The sequence below is a fragment of the Pleurodeles waltl genome, chromosome 1_1, assembly GCF_031143425.1.
Source record: "Pleurodeles waltl isolate 20211129_DDA chromosome 1_1, aPleWal1.hap1.20221129, whole genome shotgun sequence".
Taxonomy (NCBI): domain Eukaryota; kingdom Metazoa; phylum Chordata; class Amphibia; order Caudata; family Salamandridae; genus Pleurodeles; species Pleurodeles waltl.
This window is the reverse complement of record NC_090436.1, coordinates 283369135-283395060: the sequence shown is the minus strand read 5'-3', so window position 1 is coordinate 283395060 and position 25926 is coordinate 283369135.

Genomic DNA, 25926 nt, shown 5'->3' with positions numbered 1-25926 from the left:
CATAATATGGCGAACGAATATTCGCCACTGTGGCGGTATGTTGGCGGCAGTCACCACGGTGTTAAGCGGCATTTACCACCAATGTCATAATAAGGTCCTTAGTCATTTGACTTTTGAAGGCCAGCACGTAGGGGTGTGGCCAGCTGCTGCAAGATGGCAGTCAGGGTTTAGAGTAGCTCCAACAAAGTGACCTGTCATCCGACCACACCCACCACAATCTGCACCATATAGGGCCCATCACCAAGGGTGCTTTGATTGGGGAGGGTAGTGGCACCATTAAGCCAAGATCGGTGCAGACCGCTTTCTGCTGAGGGGTCATGCACAGTATACGGGCCTGAGCATTGCACAGGCCTGAGGAGTAGCGCGGGCCTGAGGCGGCTTCCTGCACAGATGTAACAGCAAGACCACGCAGACTACAGAGGAAAGGGGGCTGACCTGTGGCCCTCGGATGATTGATAGAACAAAACCACAGTACCCCTCCACGACAGCCCAGGTACCATGAACTGGAGTAGTGAGTGGGGACTCCCGGAGGTGGTCGGAGCAGCATGAGGCAACCAAGTGAGGCATGGTGAGCTGGGGGGATAACTGAAAAATTACACAACAAATGGCTCCTTCCTTCTCTCCTCCCTTCTTTCTCATGGGGCCGACGCCAGTCCAAATATGTGACCAGCTAGTGTGAAGATCCCCAGAAGGCCCCGAGGCCTGCTTAACCACCATAACCTGAAATAGTGTGCAGCTGCAAAAACAGGGTCTACTGCTGAGGGAAGGATATCACTGCTTCTGAACCTCCCACTTCAACTGTGACCCTTCATGCATGCCAGTGCCCCTCACGATAGACCTTGACATGCAGAATGGGGTCAAGGAGCCCCTCAGAAAGCAGATGGGATTGGGCCTTGCTGACTTTTGAGGCCGGTGCTGTGCACCCAGCTCCAGGGGGCGCTACTAAACAAAACAATCCTGACTGTGGAGAGAGACATTCCTCCATAGGAGGGCCCAGGTTGCATGGGGCTGCCATGGTACCTGGAGATTGTGAGTTGCACTGCTTATGTGGTACCTCTTGCTGGGGCTAAGACGGCTGCTGTGGAGTTGTGGTGCAGCATGGGTGAATAAGGCCGGGGCTGGTCATACCCCCCTGGTGTAGAGAACAGGGGCGAGGCAGGTCCTGGTGCATATCCCCTGAGGTCTGTAAACACTATTCTAGGATGAGAAACTGATCACAGGTGAACTGCTCGGTGCTCTTGGCCCTTCTCCTGGTGAGAGTGATGAACAGGATGAGAGGACGACACTGTATTGCTGTCCAACTGCCCCTTCCCGGTGATACTGCTCATGCTGCTCCGGGGTCTACTGAGCAGGGGCCTGGTGGGTACACACATGTCCTGCATTGCTCATCAATACTCCTCATCTCACACAGACTAGAAGACCCCAATCCAGGGATTCACATTGCAGCACTCATCAAGATTTGCGCACCAGGGTGGATTCAGTGCCTATTGAATTGGGTTTAGTCCGAGAAGATCATCGAAAACTAGCTGAGCATGTCACTGCACAGAACAAAAGCTTACATAAATGCATCTGTCGATGAAGGAACTAATAGGACAGGTACACTCCCTTACCACGAAGGCACAGGAACTAGAGGCCCAAGAGGGCCACTCCTGCCATAATAACCTTCGCATAGTGGGGGTCCCAAAAGGAGCTGAGGGCTCTGACCCAGTTCATTTTTTCATAACCTGGGTCTCACAGGAGGTGGCACTGTGCCGACTCTCCACACATGTCCTGATTGGATGTGCTTACAGGGTCCTGGTGTGATGCTCCCCAGTGGGGGACCGCCATGCCCTGTAGTGACCAAGATAATGAACTACAGGGATAAGGATGAGATACTTCAGGCAACTGGAGAGCACTTACCAGTGCGATAGGACAACACAAAAGTATTCATCTTTCCAGATTACACCCTCTCGGTTGAGTGCTGCGGGGCCTCCTTGCTGTGAGGGGAGCATAAGCTGTGACAGGCTGGGCTCCAGTACTCACTTCTCTTCCCAGACAAATAAAAATAATGGTTGAGCGTCAGAGTTATTTCTTCACCAAACCCAGGGACTGGGTGGAACAAAGACGATATGAGACTTTTACACCACTCTCACCCACACCCCAACCCCTGTGACAAAAAAAGCATGAGTTTGGTGTCGCAGGAGGTGCACAGGTCTGTGGGGGCTATACGCCAGAGCAGGCCAAAGAAGAACAAGCTCAGACCCTAACAGATACTGAAAACCTCTGGACAGAGCATAGATTGCTTTCAATCGCCACTTTGGATCTCCCCAGGGGGGCCGATGCTATTTAGCCCTATAGGTCGGCCTTTAAGCTATGACATTGTGGATCTACTAGCTCACCGCCTCACCTCACTCCTGGGCGATATGCTTGTGTATGCCTGCATATGTAGGAGTATCCCATCTATGTGGCCTAATACTGATTATTTGGGTGGCCATGTGTTTATGGGTTACTCTGGGTGGGGAGTGGCAGGGTTATGTTAGTGCAGTTTATTGTATAACGTGGTTTGTTATCCTATATCCTTCACATGGCATGCATGTACACCTTACACATGTGGCACAAACGTCACGGTTAGTAATCACCCTTGGGAAATAATGCTTATGTCTTACCACTGAGATGACCAAAGTAAGAATTATCACTTGGAACGTCTGAGGTATGGATATGGTACATAAGCGACATGTAGTCCAGCAATACCTCAGACGGAGGGGTGTACAGATAGCCCTGCTACAGGAGACATATATAGCTAGCGGAGAGGGATCAAGTTGCAGAGGAGTTGGCGGCGTCAATGCTTCTGCACCCTATACTCTGGATTTGCGTGAGGTGCACTAATTTGGATCAGACCTTTGGTCCCCTTCTGATGCATAGGGACCAAGATAGATAATGAGAGCCACTCTGTAATGGTAGAGGGGCTCATAGATGGAAGAGCAGTATTGATGGGAAACATATATGGCCCTATCTTGGGGTAGCCAGCTTTTTTGGTGAAATTGTCAGTATTTCTAACCAAATGGGCACATATACCATGGCTATTGGGGGTGGATTTTAATTGTGTCCTTTACTCTCAACTGAACTGATCTCATCCGCCGCAACTGACCTTCCCAGTAGTCATGGCTGCAGCATACTTCTCTCACTGGCTCCAACATTGGTCCTTGTGAGATTGCTGGAGGTTACTACACCCTACTCTAGGGAGTATTCCTTCTACCCCCTCCACCTGATTTCCATGCTGCACATGCTGGGCTAGATCCCATAATTTGTGATCCTTCCACCAGACTCCTGGCATCTAGAGCAGAGTATTTGGGGAAGACCTTCTCAGATCACAGTCCCCTTCCACTACAACTGGAGTGGGGAGCACCGAGACCCCAGTCCCCTTGTGGCAACTGCAGCCCTCCATGATAGAAGTCCCAGTGGTTCAGGACACAATGGCAGAGGCATTGACCCAATGCATGATGGATAACTGGGGAACGTCCTCCTCAAAGCTGGTAGATTTAGAAGCAACAAAAGTGGTGATGCTCAGGCATTGCATATGTGCAGTAGTGGGAGTACGGTTGACCCTACAGAAGGACTTGATACTAGTTGAGGAGCCTCTGAGCAGTTTAGAGACTGTGGGCCGTGCTGACTGAGTGAACATACAGGTGCTTACTGAAGCCTTAGAACTTCAAATCCAACTCGTTGAGCAACTGCGCTGCATAGATTTTCATATGTATCAGGTGAAGATGCGCTCTGAAAGGAATAAGTCTGGTTGACTATTAGCATGGCTACCGCATAGCACCACCTCAACTACACCAATCACAATGATTAGGAACCCAGAAGACCTAACAGTAATGCATCAAATGGGAACAAATGATGCGTTCAACGCACATCACCATGCACTGTATGACCCCCTCCAGTTAACCAACAGGAGGCTATAGACCGCTTTCTTGCAATGGTGAATCTCCCTACAATGGATCCCCTGAAAAGAAACAATATGAATGCTGCCCTTACCTTAGAGGAGGTGCGGGAGCTATTCCAAGGGCGGCAACATGTAAGACCCCAAGTCTCAACGGATTTCCTATAGAATTGTACAAGGCATACACGTCCCAATTTGCTCTCAAATTACTAGAGGTATTTCAGGTTGCCCAAGAAGACGGGGGCCTTCTGCCCACCATGAGAGACTCACTTTTGGTCTCTTTACCAAAGCCGAAAAAGGATCCTTTGGAGCTCCTCAGCTATCGCCTACTATCCATGCTAGGATCTGAATATAAGGTGCTGAGTAAGATCATAGCCAGCCATTTATATAAGCACCTACCATGTCTAGTGTACCCAGACCAGAATGGGTTTGTGCCTGGCCACTCCACAAACCTTAATATCTGTCATTTACACTGCCTGTTGGAGCTATCCCGGGACCAGTGGCCTTATGCAGCTTGTCTGGCACTGGATCTGGAGAAGGCGTTCAACACAGTGGGCTGGGAGTATTTACTCTCAACCCTGAGAGCCTTCAGAATCACGGGCCAGTTACTCGGTCTCATCTGCCTTCTTTATACCTGGGTCTCTGATCGAGTAAAAATTGGCAAATGCATTTCACATTTTCTTTCTGTGACTAGCGGCACAAGACAGGGTTTCCCTTTGTCCCCTGTTCTATTTGCTTTGGCTATGGAGCCCCTAGTTCTGTGACTAAGGCAAAAAGAACAAGATTGTGGTATCCCGCTTAATGGTGAGACCCACATTGTCTCTGTATATGTAGACAATGTGTTATTATAAATTAGAGACATCCGAGAGAGCATCACTGGCATTCAGATGGTGTTGAGTGAATTCATAGAGATGTCAAGATTGGCAGTGAACTGGGCCAAATCCTGTCTATTCCCCCTGCACCCGGACTCCCCACAACAGCTCTATATGGTTGATAACTGCCTGATCCACTGGGAAGCTTTCTCATTCCGTTACCTAGGGATAAACATGTGCCATGAGACACACAATGTCATTGATGGCAACCTAACCAGAGAAATCGCCTTGTTGTGGCCTCAAATGGCTTTCTGGAGCATGCTACCCCTGACTGTACAAGGTCACGTTGCATTGGCTAAAATGGTGATGGTGCCAAGACTCTTATATTTTACCATAACCTTCCAGTCCATATCCCCAAATCCACCTCCCAGATGTTGCATGCTCACTTCAGCAGCTTTATCCAGAATAAAGGGAGGAGACTTGTGTTGCTCCACAAACTACAATTATCCACAGAGAGAGGTGGGCTGTGTCTCCCTAACTTTGAATTGTATTACCTGGCAGCACAGTTACAGTGGCCCACTTGCTGGCTGGTGGGTCATCTTAAGGGGGAGCTGGGTATTCCTGACGACTCTCAAGCCAGACATCTGGTGTATCGCACCTTTTTACCTAATGCCAGGCTACCGCCCGGGGCATACAATTTGATTTCAATCACCTTCCTCAGCTTCCAGTGCATTGTATGACTTACGCAACATATCCCCAAATACTCACCTGAGATTCTCTTCTACTCCCTGGAACCCTTTGTAAGACTGTAAGGTAGGGCAGGGATTGAAATCTGAGAGTCAGCATGAGTGTGCACTATAGGCGACTTATTCATTGATAGCACTCTTGTGTCTTTTGAGCAGCTAAAGGAGTGGAGTGACCTCCCAGTGGGACACTTTCTGGCATATGGTAGTCTCCTGGCAATGCTGGAACGACACTGGCATATTACAGACACCGAACCTTCACAACATCCGTTAATACACACACTCTAAATTATGGGATGTGGACATAAACTTGCACATGGCTGGTATGCGCATTGGCCTACACCACCTAAGACCCATTGGCAGCAACCCTGGATTGGTCGGAGGTGGACACGGGCAGGGATTCCACTGAGAAGGAATGAGAGAAAGTGTTACACTTCCATAGGAAAGTATCACAGAATGCAAAGTTCAAATACATCCAGCATAATATACTCCATAGGGTCAACCTCACTCCCACCCTTCTGCATTGGATGTTTGGTTCCTCCTCAAAGTATCCCAGATGTCCCCAGCAGACTTCATGCCCATGTTCTGGACTTGCCTAGCAGTGGTGTCCTTGTGGGGGTGGTTTTGGAAGCTTTGAGAGTAGTAGTGGCCTGTTCAGACCTGGGGACAATGGGGGGAGCCCTTTTAGTCTTATTTAAATAACCCAAATGGGGGAAAGGGAGTACCCAATTCATAGTTTTGGCACTGTTGTTAGTCTGTTGACTCATTATATGCACTGGAAGGCAGAGGTTCTAACCGGGCTGTTACACTGGTGCAAGGCGATGCTCAAATGGGCTTGAGCGGAAGTAGCAGCAGTTAGGCATAAAGACATTTGAGGCCTGTGCAAATACCCAGTTGCAGCTGACTGGGAAGTGCTGCTGACTGATCTACATGCTGACAGCGAAAGTCTACTTGCCTAGTGTCCCAGCACCTACTAGTTGTTGTGCACTCTTCCGAATCTAACATGCTGGAGGATTTACTCCAATACACACTGAGCTCTTAGCTCTTACATTGATATGCATCGCTGGTTTACTGTCAATGCATGCATGTTTGTCACACTAACACAGTTTTATTTCTGACTATCACTCTGCAAGTATTGTATAATCTAGTGAAGCCCGTCTGGGCCTTCTACAGACATTTCCTGGGAGTTCACTGATCTGCCATGATAAGGATGTACAGCAACAAAATCTTTCACATTATTAGTGATTTAACATGTTCACTGCATTTAAATGTTAGAAATTGTTTGGGTGAGTTTTATTTTTTGCCTGTTATATTCCCAACTGCGCTGATTGATCCAAAACCTCTATCGTTATTGTACCTATGTCACACTTGAAGTCAAAGATATGGCGAAAGTGCTTTAAATATGTAATCAACATATAGGGGTAGTTCTGTACACTGCCTGAGTTGCTGTTAGTGAAAATGCTTATAAAAATTGGTTAAAAAAGAAGGCCAACATGTAGCTAACTGCATCCTTGGGAATCTTCCTAAGACCTTGCTCCCACCCTTCTTTCACCAAACTCAGAGGCCTCCTTACAGGGTGTCCGTACAGAAGCTCAAAGAGGATGAAGCCCACTGCCTTCTGTGGTACCTCTCTGTAAGCAAAGAGTAACAAATGGCAAGAGGACTTCTCACTTATGCCTCAAGGCCTAAGACAGACCTTTGATCATGCCTTTCTGGGTCTTGTTGAATTGTTCAACAAGCCCATTGTTTTGTGGATGGTAAGGGGTGGAGAACTTGTATACCTCTCCACACTCCTTCTACATTGACTGCATGTAAGCATACATGAAGTTGGTGCCCCTTTTAGAAACCACTTCTTTGGGGAAACCGACTCTGGTAAAAATCGCCATTAAGGCCTTTGCCACTGCAAGAGCAGTTGCAGTCCTCAGAGGAATGGCCTCTGGGTACCTTGTGGCATGGTCTGCCAGCACCAGGGTATACCTGCAGCCAGAGGCTGTCGGGGGATGAACTGGCCCTGCAATGTTGATGCCCACCTTCGCAAAGGGTGTGCCAATGATAGAAAAGGGACAAAGGCCTGGCAGGTCAAGCTAGTCTTGCAGACTTCTTCCTCGGTCAATAAAAGTGGGAGACAAGACTTACAAAGGTCTTGTCTTGACCCAGAGGTCCTGCCAGGGGTATATTGTGAGCCAACTCCAGCAGTAAGGCCCTATAGCATTGGGGGGCCATCAGAGCCCTTGTTTTCCCATGCACAGGAGCCTTAGGCTCACTGTAGAGAAGGTTGTCCTTGCAGTAAATGTGATGACTTCCAGAGGCATCACCTGCTGCTTGGAATTCAGCCTATTGCTCCATGCCCTCTCTGCCCTACAGAACTCCTCCTTGGTGAGTCCTCCTTCCACTTGCCATCCAGCAAGCTTTGGCTTGTCCCCTCAGTGTGCTCCATCCACCTCAACTGGGAAACATTCAGGGAATGGTTTCCCACTCCCTCTGCCCCTCCCATTCTTAGCAGCTTGCTGGGCCATTCTCCTAGACTCCGGCCCATCTTGACTCACATCCTAGGCAGACATAGACATGGTGGTAGCACATATCCTTTCAGGTAAGCCCAACATTTCAAGTTATGCCTTAAGCTCCACTTCCTTCCAGGTAGTGTGCCCCAGGACATTACCTAACAAACAGTCCACAGCCACGCCAGGGATCACTGCAATCTTCAGAAGACCTGGGACCCTCCTCCTCAAATGGAACAAGGGACACTTGATAGTGACCTTCCCTGTTAGTCACTAGATAGTGACCACCACCTGCTGGACTACATTGGGTATCACCTGCTCTTGGGACACCAGCAGACTACTTACCATAGTCATACTGGCACCTATGTCCCTCAGAGCCTCAACACCTTGCCTGTTGATGGTCACCCATTGCCCATATTTTAGTGTATTGGTTGGCACATGGATTTTAGGAACCATCTCGCTGTCACCCAGGGACACTATGGTAACCTCACTGAACCCTCCCCCCTTTGATGGGACAACCCCCGGCCCCCACCAGCACAATGCTCACAACCCCTGGGACTTTTCCTACAGTGAGAGGTTGTGCTCTTTTTGGGAACTTGGGATCCCCCTTGTATTGCCCATACTCAAAACACTCATAGCACTTGGGATTCTTTGGCTGATTCATGTTTGGGAAGCTTTTCTTCTGGTGGCCAGATTGGGAATTGGACCATCTCCCCTGTGAGTTCGTTTGAGGGCCTTGAGAGAACTCTTTCTTTTTCTCCCCCCACTCTGACCACCCTTTTGGGAATCCCCCAGACACCTTTTTGGACACTCTGGTGCTGACCGAGATGTGCACCTCGTCAGCAAGCTTCCTGGGGTCAGTCAGCTTGCTATCAACCAGGCGTTGGCATAACTCTGGAAAACAAATATAAAACAAATATCAAGCATGTGCTCCTTTAAAATTAAAATTAAGTTGTACAGACATGAATAATCATCACATTGCTGCCCCTCACTCAGCCCTTCAGTGCCTTGCCGCCATAGTCAAGCAAAATCTCCCATGACTTGGATCAGATGTTTTGGCTGCCCCTGAATCTCTGTCTATACCTCTCAGGGGTCAGAGCAAATGTACAGGCCAGAATGGATTTAATTGAAGTATAGTGTGTCTGTTTCTCTACCTCCAGTGTTGAGTGTGTCCTTCCCCACTGTAGGTAAGTATCTCCACAAAGAGCACCCCCCTCTGAGTGTAGAAGCTTCAGAAAATCAGAGGCAGCAACTCATTAGGAAAGAGGAAAGAAAAATGTATTTTAACATGACACAGGGACAGTGACTTGAAGAGCCAAGTGCAAGAGTCTTAATTGTGGAACTCCAATACAATCTTTTATACATGAAAATCACAAAAGCGTGAAAATACATCATCCAATCAGAACAACAAAATGGTAATTTCTTCATCAAGTGCATGGTGTGATGTTGATAAGGAGATGCATGGTGTTACACATATATTAGGCATCTAATCAATCACAGTAAAACAGCATTTTATGATAGCAGTGTGACACAAGATGTCCACAAGCATGATCTTCACAGTACTTAAAAGGTTGGGACTTTCCAAGCCATCACCAAACTAGTTTCTTTATAATCCCTCTTCAGACCTAAATGGACATCCACATGTCTGTCTGTTGCTGGGTGAATTAAGTAATGCATGTCACGTGAGGTGTCTCTTTTAAGCAAGCCGTGCATTACAAGTTGTCAGGGTAAATTAATTTAGTAAAGATCATCCAACCTTTTGCATATGTTTTTAAAGCATGTTCATCATTGAGTATCACAGGATGAGGCCAGGCCTGGGGAAATACAAAATAGATTCTTTCCACACCAGGACTCCTCAGGAACCTTGTGCACCCTTAGAGTTATGTCATAGGCTGCAAACCATTTATCTATGTTATCTCCCACCACATAATTGGGGTCCAAATCTCTTGGTATGCGGGCCCTTATTTCACTAGTGGCCTCTATAGGTATGCTTCCTCAATTAGTTGGACTCCACTTGAGTGCTCTTATGTCCAGCTGTTTCAGGCTTAGCTCATGGACCATCTTCAGTGGCTAGCTTCTTCTCTGCTAGTGCTTTTTTTTTTCCCCAACATGGTAAGTTTTTGCTCTGACTTTAATTTGGCAAATTCCAGCCTCAGCTTTCTCTCCTTCCTCCTGACCTTCAGCTTCTCTGGGGACAAGTTCCTGGCTAAGACACTGCTGGCAGGACGCTGGCATCCTTCTCTACAGGCTGTCTCAGATTCATCACTGAACCATGGTCCAGGTCTTTATCTCCATCATCCTCAACCTCCTGATCATCCTCTTCTGGGGTCACAGGTCCTGCATTGCGAGCTTCAGCCCAGGATCTCATTGCCTTTTGCAGCTTCACCTTCTTGGTGAAGCCTTTAGTAGACAGCTCATCACTCTTGCAAAATTCCTTGAGCTGGACCACAATGTAGGTCACCAGCTTGGCCAGCTCAGAATCCATCTTTGCAGTTGCAGATGCTGCTCCTCCAGGCAAACACGATTTTAGGAAAAAGTAAAAATGCCAGTCAGGGAGAATTGAAAAAGGATTTGAGTTGGTCTAGATATAGAGTAGTAGTGTACACTGAATCACTCTATGCCACTACAAAAACACAAGTCCTATCCTCACCGCTGATAACCAATGTCAGAAATTGGGTTTCTGTTTGGCAGAGGTATGTACCCTGTCCAAGATGGAACCACAATCCTAGTGAGGGTAAGTCAGATGCTCACTGTAAATTAACCTGTGCTCACCCTCTGGTACCTTGGCACAGAGCAGTCGGGCTTAATTTTAGAGCCAATGTGGAAAGTATCTGTGCAACACAACACACAGTCACATAATGAAAAAATACCAAAACACTCTACACCAAGTTAGAAAAAAGGATAATGATATTTTTAGAAATACAGACCAAAATTACAAAAATTCAATAAGTAGAAGTTGAGATATGAATTTTTAAAGAATACAAATGTCTGTAGTGCTGAGAAGCAATAAGCGCCAATGGTAGATTATCTGGTCATGCTGGACTGGTAGAAAGTCAAGAGTTCAGGCCGGATACAGGAGCTATGCAGGCCTGTTGAACACAGTACCTTGGTCCTGGTTGCAACAGTGAGATGCAGGGTGCAACCAAGCAATCCGTCAATGTGGACCCGCAGTCAAAGTCATGGACCAATTTTCTTCATGCACTGGTGGCAAAGCATTGGTTCTGAATATGATTTGCCCAGCCAAGAACTGTTGGTTCTGAAGATGATGCACCAGGTTTCTCCATGCAGTGGAGGGGATGCGTTGATCTACCCACACTGCAGCGGTGGCAATGAGGCTATTCCGATGCTTTGGTTCTTTAGGCGAAGCACTGGTTCTGAGTACAATGTACTGATTCTGCTCCAGCAACTGTGGTGATGGGGTGGTTCTTCTTCCATCAGACAGGAGATGCATCCTTTTGACTGGAGCAAGCACCTGGGTCCACTTCCAATGGGCCAGGCAGAGGAGCAAGTGATGAGACTTTGAAATCCGAGAGTCTGAAGCCACAGGAGGCAAGCCAACAAGCACCTAGAGATTACTCTGGTTTCCAGGCAGAGTCTAGCTCTCTCTCAGCAAGGTCAGAGAGCAGCAGGCAGCAGGGCAGCACAGCAGAAAAGCAGTTCTTCCAGAGCAGCAGTCCAGCAGCGTGATAGTCCTCGTAGCAGCACAGCAGTCCTTCTGACAGAGGTTCTTTACGGGTCCAGAATTTTCTGATTTGGTGGGATCAAAGACCCAGAACTAATACCCAGTTGTGCCTTTGAAGTGGGAGTGACTTAAAGAAAGGTCTTTGAAGTACACAGAGACCCTTTCTCCCTGGCTCTGGCTCCAGGCTCGCTACAGGGGCTAGTCAGTCTTCTGTGTGGGGACAGGACACTTCCCTTTCAGGTGAAAATGTCAGCTCCTCCCACCCATCTGCCAAGGATGAGCCATCAGGATGCAGATGGGCACTCAGACACACCTACCCTTCCTTTATGTATGGCTATCTAGAGAGAATGCACAAAGTTAAGCTGTCACCTTTCTCAGACGTGTATTGGTGACAGGCTACAGGCAAACACAGCTTTAAGAGAAGAGAAACACCAACTTTCTAAGAATGGCATTTCAAAGATAGTAATGGTAAATCCAACTTTTCCAGGAAACAAGATTTATCAGTACCATTTCAATGATATGAAACACAACAGAGCTACTCTTTCTCAATCAGGAATTACAGGTTAAATGCGTAATGAGGAATTCCCAAAGTTAGCCTAAGAGAGGAGTAGGCCTCACAGTAGTGAAATATGAATTTAGGTGTTTTTCACTACCAGGACATGTAGGACACGTCCTAACTTTTACTTACACAACATCCTTCCCTATGGTCTACCTATTGCCTACATTATAGGTGGTTTATGTGTAATAAAAAGGAAAGACTTGGCAAGGGTTTTACATTCCAAGTCGACATGCCAGGAAAACTGCACATTCAAGCTCCTCAATGGCAGACTTGACACATATTTAAAGGGCTACTTGTATTGGCTGCACAATCAGTGCTGCAGGCCCACTAGTAGCATTAGATTTACAGGTCCTGGGCAAAGGTAGTGCTCTCTATTAGGGATTTACAGATAAATTAAATATCCCAATTGTGGATGAACCAATATTACCATGTTTTAGGGGAGAAGCACATGCACTTTAGCAATGGTCATCAGTAGTAAAGTGCACAGATTGCTAAGGCCAATGAAAAGAATCAGCAAAAAGAGGAAGTAAACATGCCTTAGGTTTGGGCGAAGACAACCCTTAGGCTGAAATGTGTAACAGACCAGAAGACATGGCTCATAGCACACATTCAGCAGCATGGACGCCTCATAGGACTGCAATGAAGGTGGGTCCTCAATGGATGCACATGGAGATCCATATCCATAAACTGAACCAATTGTGTAGCCACACACAAGTCCTGTGGACACTCGAAAGGGCATAGCAGACAGCAGAACACAGGCTGTACACATTGTAATCACACAGGTCTAAAGGACAAATACCAGTTATCATTCTATTCCTGGAGCACAGACTCGCTGAAATATTGTATCATGTGTTCACAACACAGCAGGAAGTGTGGCAGATTCATCACTATTTGGCGTCGAGGTGGAAAATCCATTGCAGAGCTAGGACCAAAATAAGATTGAGTAGTAAATATACAATCGGAATGCCTCCAAAAACACTTGAAACCAAAGAGTGCAGGAAGGATGGTATCACTCTAATATGGCCTGGAGTGTGGTCGCAAAGCCAGATCAAAAAGCTTTAAAAAAGTGTACCACCCCTGCAGTATTTGATGCATTAAATATTTGTGAACAAGTACATCAAAATGCTATGGCAAGTAGGTGTGCAATAGGGATTTGACTTCAGAGGAAGATTTTACAACATGATGAACAAATGTCTCTTGGGCAGATGTTAAAGCAACATCCTTCTGAAACAATAAGGTTTGCAGTCGGCTCAGCTTATCAAAGTTCACACTAAAAATAGGGGAGCCATATGGTAAGTTCCCCAACCATGTCTATGGGTGGAAATAACATTTTGTCACAGCAGGCCATGAACCTAGAGACGGTCACCACATATGGGACACCGGGTTTGATCCCACAGCAACTTTGGTTGTTCAGGACCAAATAACTCTCATTCGAAAGTAATCACAACATGGGGCAAATCAAAGAAACTGGTGCACCTTTCTGATTACATGCCAAATTGCCCATGGGTGCATTGCATATGCCATGTAGTGTCACCTCTTTACAAAGTAATGAATGGCCAAATGAAGTTTCACATTCTTTTTCACTAAGGAAAACTTCTGTTTCCCCACTCACTTATTTGCAATTGAAAGGTAAAACCCAAGACTTGTGAACATGGATCAACTGCACAGCAGCTGTCTTAGCTACTGAAAAGAGTAATTTTTCTAAAAGCTCAATGTTCGACATGGTAGAAGTTGCATCTTTTTCACCTGTAGCCTCTGTATGCGTGGTAAAATATATGGCAAAAACAACTCTGCAATGTCTAACTCAATTGCATAATCAATCTCATTTGGCTTTGTCCATGCTGCAATAACGACATATCATTCTGCATGATATTGAGTGCCGATGACACAAATGTTTTCAAAAGAATAAATACGAGTTACAGTATAGTCATACCATTGCCAACAATAGCCAATGCTTTTTCCACATTTTCCCTGTCAATCTGTCTTAATCATTCAGCAGCGTCTTGCTGAGAATGTTTTCAAATCTCATTATATATAGCACATAGGAAACATCTAGGATGAGGCAATCTATGACCTAACAAGCAATCTTGTAATCCATGTCATCCGAAAGGAGGGATAGGTGTTCTTTAACTTCAGCTAACATACATGGAATGTTGTAACCATTGCTGGCATAATTTGTTTATGCAATAGGTTTTGACTACAACTGAATGTTGTGACTGCAAGTAACGGAAGTCTAGTCTGCTAGCTTCAAAAGTTAAGGAAGAGTTTAAAAAAACATGCATGACAACCAATAGTGCTGACTGGCCACACTAACTACCCATCTAGACCTGAAATTGAATAATTATATGTACCATTCTCAATCATAAAATTTTGTTGTTCTGTGAAATTTCCAAAATGTTGCCAATTGTCAAAACATGCAATGGAGGGAATGCGACGTGTAGTAATTTCTTTAATTTTAGTCAGACCCATGCAAGCTGTTTGTTGTACTGTTTTGTTCAGGAAAATCATTTGTCTATGTACAAGCCATTTTTTGAACAAACCATCAATGCCATGTACTTGCCAATGGTGTGCTCCCCAAATCGATTTCAAATATATTTTATCTTTCCAACATTCATAACTCTGTGGGGTCAGTTGGGATATAGATGAATCTGAATACATCATTTCAGTTTTGGTCAGCATGCTTTTCTTTACTGGGGAAGTTGTAAGCTTATACTAATAAGAACTCGGCTCTTAGGGATTATGGGGGTGATTCTAACCCTGGCGGTCGGTGATAAAGCGGCGGCCAACCCACAAACAGGCTGGCGGTCCAAAAAATGGAATTCTGACCCCGGCGGGAACCGCCAACACAGCCCGCCACTTTAACACTCCGACCGCCACGGCGGGACAGACAAACAGTGCGGCGGTCACCGCCAACAGGCAGGCGGCAGACAATGTACCGCCCACACTATCACAACTCACCAATCCGCCACCTTTTCCCGGGGCGGGAGCATCGCCGATAAAAACACGGGCGGAAACAGACTACGAACGGGAAAACGCTCACCTCTACGCACTCCACGAGGAAGGAGGACAGCATGGAACCCGAATTAAACATCCTACCTGCTCTCGTCTACCTGCTCATCTACCACGAGTACGAACGCCGGCTCAGACGACAACGGTGAGTACCGCACCTACGACACAGGGGAGGGGGGACGAGAAAATGTTACGGGCACACACATATGCGACGACCCCCCCCCCCAATATGTACACACCAATGCAGAGCAACAAGTCACAGTGACACCACCCAAACCCCCATAAAAAATGCAATTACATAATCAATTTGGGAATAAAAGTTTATGTACAAAATAGGCTCTGAGAAGTATTGGTCAACTATCAAAAATATTTACATTTCAAAAAGTCCATATACACAGCAGTGGATAACCGAAGCAATTAGCCTAGCAAATGTTACGAATTTCGATTTGTCCGTGGGCCAAAGTTTTGCGACACAAGGGCAAAGCCCACACAGGAGACCTGAGTCCTTTGGAGAGAACACTGCAGGGGCATCTGATGACAAAACTACAGGCACCTCAGGGGGAAGGGAAGGGGGGGACACCACAGCCACATGAGTCCACGACGCCAGATCCACGAAGGGGCCACCATGCCCACTGTGCCATCCTGGGGAGTGCAAAGCCACAGTCTCTCAAGTCTCTACAGTGGGTGGGGTGCCCACTGTACCATCCTGGGGAGTGCAAAGCCACAGTCCATCAAGTGGATACATTTCTCCACTGGTCAAGGAGGATGCATGGTGTGCACAGTGAACCGTGAACAGTGCTTGCATGAAGGGCCCAGCGGAGCGGTGCTTGAGACGGTGGGGCCCAGCGGAGCGGTGCTTGAGACGGCGGGGCCCAGCGGAGCGGTGCTTGAGACGGCGGGGCCCAGCGGAGCGGGGCTTGAGACGGCGGGGCCCAGCGGAGCGGTGCTTGACAGGAAGGGCCCAGCGGAGCGGTGCTTGAGACGGTGGGGCCCAGCGGAGCGGTGCTTGAGACGGCGGGGCCCAGCGGAGCGGTGCTTGACAGGAAGGGCCCAGCGGAGCGGTGCTTGAGACGGTGGGGCCCAGCGGAGGGGTGCTTGAGACGGCGGGGCCCAGCGGAGGGGTGCTTGAGACGGCGGGGCCCAGCAGAGCGGTGCTTGACAGGAAGGGCCCAGCGGAGCGGTGCTTGAGACAGTGGGGCCCAGCGGAGCGGTGCTAGAGACGGCGGGGCCCAGCGGAGCGGTGCTTGACAGGAAGGGCCCAGCGGAGCGGTGCTTGAGACGGTGGGGCCCAGCGGAGCGGTGCTTGAGACGGCGGGGCCCAGCGGAGCGGTGCTTGAGACGGCGGGGCCCTGTTCAGCGGTACTTTTCTGCACGGCGGGGCCCTGTTCAGCGGTGACTGTCTTCACTGCGGGGCCCTGTTCAGCGGTGCTCTTCTGCACGGCGGGGCCCTCTTCAGCGGTGCTCTTCTGCACGGCGGGGCCCTGTTCAGCGGTGACTGTCTGAACGGCGGGGCCCTGTTCAGCGGTGCTCTTCTGCACGGCGGGGCCCTGTTCAGCGGTGACTGTCTTCACGGCGGGGCCCTGTTCAGCGGTGCTCTTCTGCACGGCGGGGCCCTCTTCAGCGGTGCTCTTCTGCACGGCGGGGCCCTGTTCAGCGGTGACTGTCTTCACGGCGGGGCCCTGTTCAGCGGTGCTCTTCTGCACGGCGGGGCCCTGTTCAGCGGTGACTGTCTGAACGGCGGGGCCCTGTTCAGCGGTGCTCTTCTGCACGGCGGGGCCCTGTTCAGCGGTGACTGTCTGAACGGCGGGGCCCTGTTCAGCGGTGCTCTTCTGCACGGCGGGGCCCTGTTCAGCGGTGACTGTCTTCACGGCGGGGCCCTGTTCAGCGGTGCTCTTCTGCACGGCGGGGCCCTCTTCAGCGGTGCTCTTCTGCACGGCGGGGCCCTGTTCAGCGGTGCTCTTCTGCACGGCGGGGCCCTGTTCAGCGGTGACTGTCTTCACGGCGGGGCCCTGTTCAGCGGTGCTCTTCTGCACGGCGGGGCCCTGTTCAGCGGTGACTGTCTTCACGGCGGGGCCCTGTTCAGCGGTGCTCTTCTGCACGGCGGGGCCCTGTTCAGCGGTGACTGTCTTTACGGCGGGGCCCTGTTCAGCAGTGCTCTTCTGCACGGCGGGGCCCTCTTCAGCGGTGCTCTTCTGCACGGCGGGGCCCTGTTCAGCGGTGCTCTTCTGCACGGCGGGGCCCTGTTCAGCGGTGCTCTTCCAGTAAGTCTAGGGAGCCAGACCTGGCCTGGACTCCCTGCTCACTCGCCCTCCGACCGTGCAGTGGCAGGCCCCTTCGGAGACCGAGTCCTGGGCCCTTTGTTCTCGTCCCTTGCAGCCGGGATGGGGCTTGTGGGGCCCTCCTGCTCCGCGCTCCTGCTGGCTGACCTCTCCGCCCTGCTGCCCTTTCGCTCCTTAGATGGGGCTCTCGGGCCCTTCCCTCCCCTGGCTGTTGTGGCAGGTGAAGTGGCCGAAGTGAGCTCCTTGGGGGCAGCCGTGTCGGTCCTCTCACGGCGGCCCTTTAGTTTCCGGGTCCTCTTGCCTGGGGGGGGGCTGGATGTGTCCTTGCTGCTGAGTGAAGTGTCACTGCCGCCAAAGGGTGGACTCCAGAACCCATGCACCACTGTGACACTCGAAGCAGGGCTGGTGGTGGCTGAGGTGCTCTTGGGACTCTTAGCAGATGGAGGGGGTGGGTCAGGGGAGGGAAAGAGGTTAAGATTAGAGAGGTAATATTTCTTAGGACCAAGGTAAAGGGTAGGAGTAGTGGTGATGGAAGTGGAGGAAGAGGATGTGGTTGTAGGAGAGTCAGGTGTGCTGTCTTTGGGTGCAGGTGACTGAGACGTAGGCTGTCGTGAGGTGGTTGGCTGTTGTTTGGGTGTCTGCCTGCGTTTATGTGTCTTGGAAGAGGGGGTGACAGACACAGTGGGACAGGACACAGGGGACGTGTAAATGGCAGTGGGGGTGGTGACTGCACGTGTGCGGACTGGACTGGAGAGTGTGCTGGTGATGGAAGCACTGGCTGATGGTGGTGTGCATGCATGTGTGAGTGTAGACGTCACAGGGAGGGAGGAGGGAGACGAGGAGGAGGGGGACACAGAGGTGGAAGTGACTGTTGGAATGTCTGCATCTGGGTGTTGCTTGGGTGAGTGTTTGTGGGATCTGTGGTGCTTGTGTCTGGATGAGCTGCTCTTGGGTGTTGAGGTGTGTGCAGGCTGGTCTGATGGTGTGGATGGGATAGGCTGAGGAACAGGAGACAGAGAAAGGGTGGAGGCAGTTAGAAGAGGGAGGCTGGAAACAGGGACAATGGCTGCCGTCAGTGCTGAGGCCAGAGCATTGAACGATCGTTGATGGGCAGCCTGACCCGAATGAATGCCCTCCAGGTAGGCATTGCTCCGATGCACCTCCCTTTCTACCCCCTGGATGGCATTCAAAAGGGTAGTCTGCCCAACAATGATGGTCTGAAGGAGGTCAATGACCTCCTCACTGAGGGCAGCAGGGGTGACAGGGGCAGGGGCTGAGGTGCCTGGGGCGAAGGAGACGCCCGCCTTCCTCGGCGAGCGGGCACGGAGCAAAGGATGAGGGGCTGCTGGGAGGGCGGTGCTGGTGCGCTGGGTGGCGGCTGTACCTGTAGAGGCGGGGGGCCCGGATGTTGCCGCCACCGCTAGGGAGCTCCCAACCGAGGACGTGTCCGTGTCGCTGGTCTCTTCACCGGTCCCCGTGGTGGTGCTCCCCTCGCCCTCCGGATCACTGGTGCCCTCGGTGTTTGTTCCAGTGCCCACTAGGGCCTTGTGACTTGCAGCTCCCTCGTGCTCCGATGCCAAATCTCCTCCGCCTGATGATGCTAATGCACACATGCACATGAAGAGATAGAAAAAGGGTGGGGGGAGATATGAAAACAGGTTGAGTGCATGCATGTCAACACCGTTGGCGGAGAGGACAGACACAGGTGCCTCATGCACTAAGCCGCGCAATCGGGGTACACTACTCAGTATTTCTGACTCGGCCAACAGGTCTAGGGACAACAAACGCGCACATGTGTGATGCAGGACCATGGTTAGCTGTACTTGGCACCCTACAGAGGTGGGGGGCGGGGGCACAGGGCCATGTCTAAGGGAGGGGACTACACTACAGAAAGCGCCCTGGCCTACTGTCACCCACAGCCCTCCTCCCCCACCCAGACGCCTCAACTGCGCGTAAAGATAGCAGAATGTGCAGATACTCACCCCCTTGTGTCTGCTGTGATGTCCTCAAGCGCCCATCCAAATCAGGGTAGGCCACCGCCAGGATCCGGGACATCAGGGGGGTCAGGGTACGACTGTCACCCCTCCTAGGTCGGGAGGCCATCCCCAGCAGTGACTCAGTGGTCTTTCTGGTTCCGCGGCGGATGTCCTCCCACCTCTTGCGGCAGTGGGTGCCCCGTCTGGTGTAGACCCCCAGGGCCCGGACTTCCTTGGCGATGGCACGCCAAATGTCGATTTTCTGATGGGCGCTGACCTGTTTGACATGTACAGGGTGGGAAAGAAAAAACGTTATTTTTCTGCTTGTTAGATGTGAATGCCCCCCCCTCCCCAACCTTGCCATGTGGCACATTCTCTCATCTGCCGTGCCTTGCACTCCTCATTTTCTCCCCACCCCACCAACTTACATCCACCCCACTCCACACAGGCATAACCCATTCAATGTGCACTCAGTGTACTTACCTGTTGGTCTGGAGGACCGTAGAGTAGCGCATACTGGGGGAGGACCCAATCCACAAGTTTCTCCAACTCTTCAGAAGTGAAGTCAGGGGCCCTTTCCCCAGTCGCAGCAGCCATTGTATCTTCCAGACCGAGGTCACAGCAGCACTTGCAGTATAGGTCCTCTCCTGTGGATGATCAGGTCTCGAGTGATTAAGGAGATAGAAAATGGCGGTCACGCCCGCAGCGGTGCGTACCGCGGCGGTGCGTACCGCGACCGCCGGCACACATCGTCATTGGCTCATGAAACCCATAGGGTTCAATGTTAACCAATGCGCCTTCGTACAGTGGTCTTCGACCGCCTACCGCCATGGTGTGCCACGCTAGCGCAGTGACCTCACATCCCATTGTCCCACTTCACAGGTCAGGCAGCCGCCATTCCAAGGGCCCACATGGCATAATTTCAACTGCGTCACAGAGGCCTAGGCCTTGCATTGCCACTCATACAAGCCTTTCACTGCATTTCGAGTCAATTACTGTGCAAGCTGTGGTTACGTACCTGTGGGTTGCTTGACTCTGTGCTCCATGTTGTCCTTCCTAGGCACCGTCCGCTGGGACTTGCGATGAGAAGGATGAATCCTCGCGTGTACCGACCGCTGGTGGACCTGTCGACAATGGAAGAACGCCATATAATACTACGCTACAGACTTGACCGTGCCACTATACATGAACTGTGTGCCCAGCTGGAGCCAGCCCTGATGTCCCCCATCTGCCAACCCACAGGGATCCCCCCTCTAGTGCAGGTTCTGTCAGTCCTCCATTTTTTGGCAAGTGGGTCATTCCAGACAACAGTGGCCATGTCATCTGGAATGTCCCAGCCTATGTTTTCAAAAATCTTGTCTAGAGTGTTATCTGCCCTGACGAAACACATGCGGCGCTACATTGTATTCCCTGAGGAGGTTGATTTGGCCACTGTGAAGGGTGATTTTTATGCCCTTGGACATATCCCCAACATAATTGGTGCCATTGATGGGACCCATGTGGCTTTAGTACCCCCAAAAGACGATGAGCAGGTGTACAGAAACAGGAAAAGTTACCATTCGATGAACGTCCAGGTGGTCTGTTTGGCTGACCAGTACATCTCCCATGTGAATGCCATGTTCCCTGGGTCAGTGCATGACGCGTATGTGATGCGAAATAGCAGCATCCCTTATGTGATGGAACAGCTACAGAGACAACGTGTGTGGCTAATTGGTGACTCTGGTTACCCCAACCTGCCTTGGCTATTGACCCCAGTGAGGAATCCCCGGACCAGGGCAGAGGAACAGTACAATGAGGCCCATGGGCGAACTAGGAGGATCATTGAAAGAACCTTTGGCCTCCTGAAGGACAGGTTTAGGTGCCTGCATATGACAGGGGGATCCCTGATGTACTCACCAAAAAAGGTGTGCCAGATCATCGTGGCCTGCTGTATGCTTCACAATCTGGCATTGCGATGTCAGGTGCCTTTCCTGCAGGAGGATGGTCCAGATGGTGGTGTTGAAGCAGCTGTGGAGCCTGCGGAGAGTGAAGAGGAGGAAGACGAAGAGGACGACCCAGACAACAGGGACAGAGTTATCCAACAGTATTTTCAGTAGCACACAGGTAGGAATCAGCCACGCCATTTAACATTTACAGAAAGCCCCCTGCATCTTTACTTTGTGTATTTCCCCCCAGTTCTTTTAAACTGATGTTTGATTTTCCCTTCCCTTTTCAGTGCTGTATGACCCACTGCGTGACTTCTGCTTGGTTAGCCCATGGACTAATGCTTATTGACATCGGTATGTTGTCATCACATAAATTACAGAACATTATTGATAAGTAATGTGTTATACATTTGTCAATAATACAGGCTGACACCAGAATGATTTCAGTGCAATGAGTGATTTATTTTTAGTGCTAGATATTGGTACATGATATTAAAACGGTGATGGGTGAGGGTGGAGTTATGTCCATGGCAGAGTCCAGTTCTCGGTCGCACAGGTGCATTGTCCATATGCCTGTGGAAGGATGGAGCAGGGGTAGTTCAAGGTTGGACAGGGTGACACTGTGGGACAGTGGAATGACATCCCGGGGGATATTAGGCTGGCGGGGGTCTTGGCATCCTACTCTGTCTTCCTTTGAGATCTCAGGTTCCTCTTGTGGTTGTTCTTCAGCAGGAGGTGGGGTTCTGGTGGCCCGTCGTTCTGTGGGGGCCTCCTGACCACTAGCGCCGGCGGAGGTGGTAGGCTGTTCCTGGCTAGTGACAGGGGCCCTTTGTGGTGCCACATGGTCCCGCAATGTTGTTTCTATACGGTTGAGGGCCTGGACTATGGTCCCCATAGCGGTAGCGATGTTCCTGAGTTCATTGCTGAACCCCATGTACCGTTCCTCCTGCTGTGCCTGGATCTCGGTGAACCTGGCCAGTACCGTCGCCATCGTCTCCTGGGAGTGATGGTATCCTCCCATGATGGTGGTGAGGGCCTCTTGGAGACTCGGTTCCCTGGGCCTGTCTTCCCCCCCCCCTGTTGCACAGCAGCCCTCCCAGTTGCCCTGTTTCCCCGGGCCTCTGTCCCCTGGACGGTGTGCCCACTACCACTGCCCCCAGGTCCCTGTTGTTGTTGGGGTGTTGGGTCAGCCTGGGTGCCCTGTAGTGGCGGACACACCGCTGATTGACGCGTCCGCGAGACAGAGGCATGGGCCCGCTGGGTTGGAGCTGTGCTGTTATTCCCAGAGGGGTTTGGGTCTGCTGTGGCCTGTGTCTGTGTGTGGGGAACCGACTGTCCGGGCTGGTCGTCAGGTTCTAGGTCGACAGAGCTGCTGTCCTCGCTGGGGGCCTGTTCTGGGGGTGGGATGGACAAATCTGGACCCTCCGTGGCGGTGTGTTGGCGTTCGGGCCCTGCAGGGGTAAAGGAGTATGGTTATTGTTTCTGTGTGTGCCATGGCGTGCATTTTGAGTGCCCTTGTCCCCCAGTGCTGGCATTCCCTTGTGGGAGGTGTTGTGAGGGTTTGGGGGGGGTGTATGGGTATGTGCAATGGTCATGCTTTGGTGGTGGCTGTCTATGGTTTGTGTTGGCATTCAGGGGTTGGTGTTGTTTAGGGTGGGTTGTGCTGGTGAGACATTGGCAGGGAGGTTGTGTGCTGGGGGGTTGAGATTGGGGTTGAGGGGGGGGTTGGCATGCTGGTGGTTGGGGGGGGTGAAGTAGTTGAGATTCGACTTACCAGAGTCCATTCCTCCGTGTACTCCAGCGAGGCCATCAGGATGCAGGATGTTTACCACCTCTTGCTCCCATGCTGTGAATTGGGGTGGAGTGGGTGGGGGTCCGCCGCCAGACTTCTGCACAGCGATGTTGTGCCTGGTGATCATCGAGCGCACCTTCCCCCGTAGGTCGTTCCATCGCTTTCTGATATCTTCCCGATTTCTGGGATGCTGTCCCACAGCGTTGACCCTGTCTACGATCCTTTGCCATAGCTCAGCCTTCCTTGCTATGGTGGTGTGCTGCACCTGTGTGCCGAAGAGCTGGGGTTCAACCCTCATGATTTCCTCCACCATGACCCGGAGTTCTTGGTCCGAAAACCTTGGGTGTCTTTGGGGTGCCATGGGGTGGTGTCGATGAGGTGTGGGGTGGTGTTTGTGGTGATGTGCGTGGTGATATGTGGTGATGTGTGCGTGGATGTGGTGTGGGTGATGAAGTTGGGTTCCTGTGTGTGTTGGGGTTTTCTATTGCTGTGCTCGCTCTCTCTATCTCTATCTCTCTCGCTCTCGCCTTCGCTCCGATTTCCAACTAGTGGGGGTTTGTGGGTGATGTGGGTGTGTGTTTTATATTGCAATGGGTGTATGGGAGTGGTGTGTGTATGTGTATCAGGTGTGTGTATTTCGAATTGTCCAATGTGGCTGTGTTTTGTAAAGGTGTGTGTATTTTGACCGCGGCGGTGTGTACCGCCAATGGAATACCGCGGTTGAAAGACCGCCGCGTGGATTCGTGGGTCAGAATGGCATGGGCGTGTTTGTGTTGGCATGACGGTGGAGGTTTGGTCATCTCCAGTTTTCCGCGGCCCGCTGATGAGGCGGCCTTCCTTGGATGTCGGATTTTTGGCGGATTCACAGTTGTGGGTCAGAATGACCGTGGCGGTTTACCGCGGCCGCGGCGGTAGAATGGCGGACTTCTGACCGGCGGTAAGGGCCTTTTACCGCCGAGGTCAGAATGACCCCCTATGTCCTGAAAAATATGCAAACTTTCCCATACATGTTTTTGACTAACCCACTGGTGGTGTTAGGCAGTATTCCAATTGTGTGTAATTAAAAGCTGCACATGGAGAAATACCTCTGTGCAAATATTGATGACCATAGTGATGATAACAAAGCATTTTACCATAATTAGAAGAATTCAAATATAAATCCTCAGTTTCAAATATAGTGTAGCTTCCATTGTGGAGTGCATATTTCTTAAAGTGTCCATATCCCATTCATTGGAGATAGCACCAGGAGTAATGATGTCGTCAATAGCTATTTTGAAAACGTATGGAAATGTTTCTGTAGGACCAAAAATATCGAATAGGACCTTATCCCACACATTTCCATCAGAAACGGCAAATGCAAAAATATTCTCCATGGACAGGTCTCTTTGCACTCTATGTAAAGAAGAATGAGACTTTAACACCTCAGCTACCAGTTCGGGTACAGTGCGTTCTGGAAGATCGGTTAAATGACAATGTAGGACTTTGGAGGAATCAGATAAGTCTGTTTCAGCCAAAGAAAGATAGTGCATATTCCATCAATGTTGACTGTTGGACTTGGCCCTTTCTGCATTAAAACGTTTACCTTTTCCCTCCACTTTTTGCTGCATTCGTTTTTACTGGCTTTAGGACTCTGGGCGTTTTAGCCCTCCTAACCAGTTCCATAGTGTGTGTTCTCTCTGCTTGAAACATGGTAACAGTGGCTTATCCACAATTGGCATGTTTCATTTACGTATAAGTCCCTAGTAAAGTGCACTAACTGTGCCCAGGGGCTGCAGAAGTTATTGTGTCAGACACTTAGGTAGCCCTTCAACATGTATCAGACCTGCCATTGCAGAGCCTGTGGGAGCAGTTTCAAACTGACATATCGACCTGGCAAATTAACAGTCTTGCCCGGCCCAAGCCATCCTTTTCAATACATATATGGCACTTCTGCCATTGGACTGTCCAGGTAGGCCCTGAACAGCCCAAGGGCAGGATGCAGTATATTCAAAAAGTAGGACATGTATTTTTATGTTTCACATGTCCTAGAAGTGAGAAACTCTTAAATTTGTTTTTCACTGCTGCACAGCCTATCTCTCCTATAGGATAACAATGGAATTACCTTCTTACTTTTTTAAGCACAATTTTCAATGGGGAAGGCATGGGACCCCCAAGTTTGGTGTCTCTGGAATCACAATTTAAAATCAAAACTTATGGTAAAGTCAGATTTTAAATAGTAATTTTAAAAGTGCCACTTTTAGGAAGTTGCCATGGTGTTACATTAGTCATTTGGTGCTTTCTGCATGTATCCGAATACACGTTTTGGCTGGGTGACAGCTGGGCTTGTGCATTCCCTCCAGATAGCCATACACAAAGAGAGCTTCGGTGTGACTGAGGTGTCATCCACAGCCTGATGGACCATAATGAGCAGGATGGGGTGGGGAGGAGCTGGCTTACCTGAATAGGCTGTGTCCTGTCCCCACACAAAGGGCTGCATACTGCCCTGTAGTGGGATCTTGAGTCAGGGCAGGAAGGGCAGGGACTCTATGCACTTCAAAGGCCTCTCTTTGAAGTCTCTTCTACTTCAAAGGCACACTGATTATAAGTACAGGACTTCTGACACCACCAACTTGGTACACTTCTGGACCTATGCATACTCTGCCAGGAAGGACTGCTGTGCTACTGAAAGGGATGCCACTCTGCTTGACTCTGCTGGACTCCTGCTCTGCTGTATTGGCCTGCTGCCTGGACTG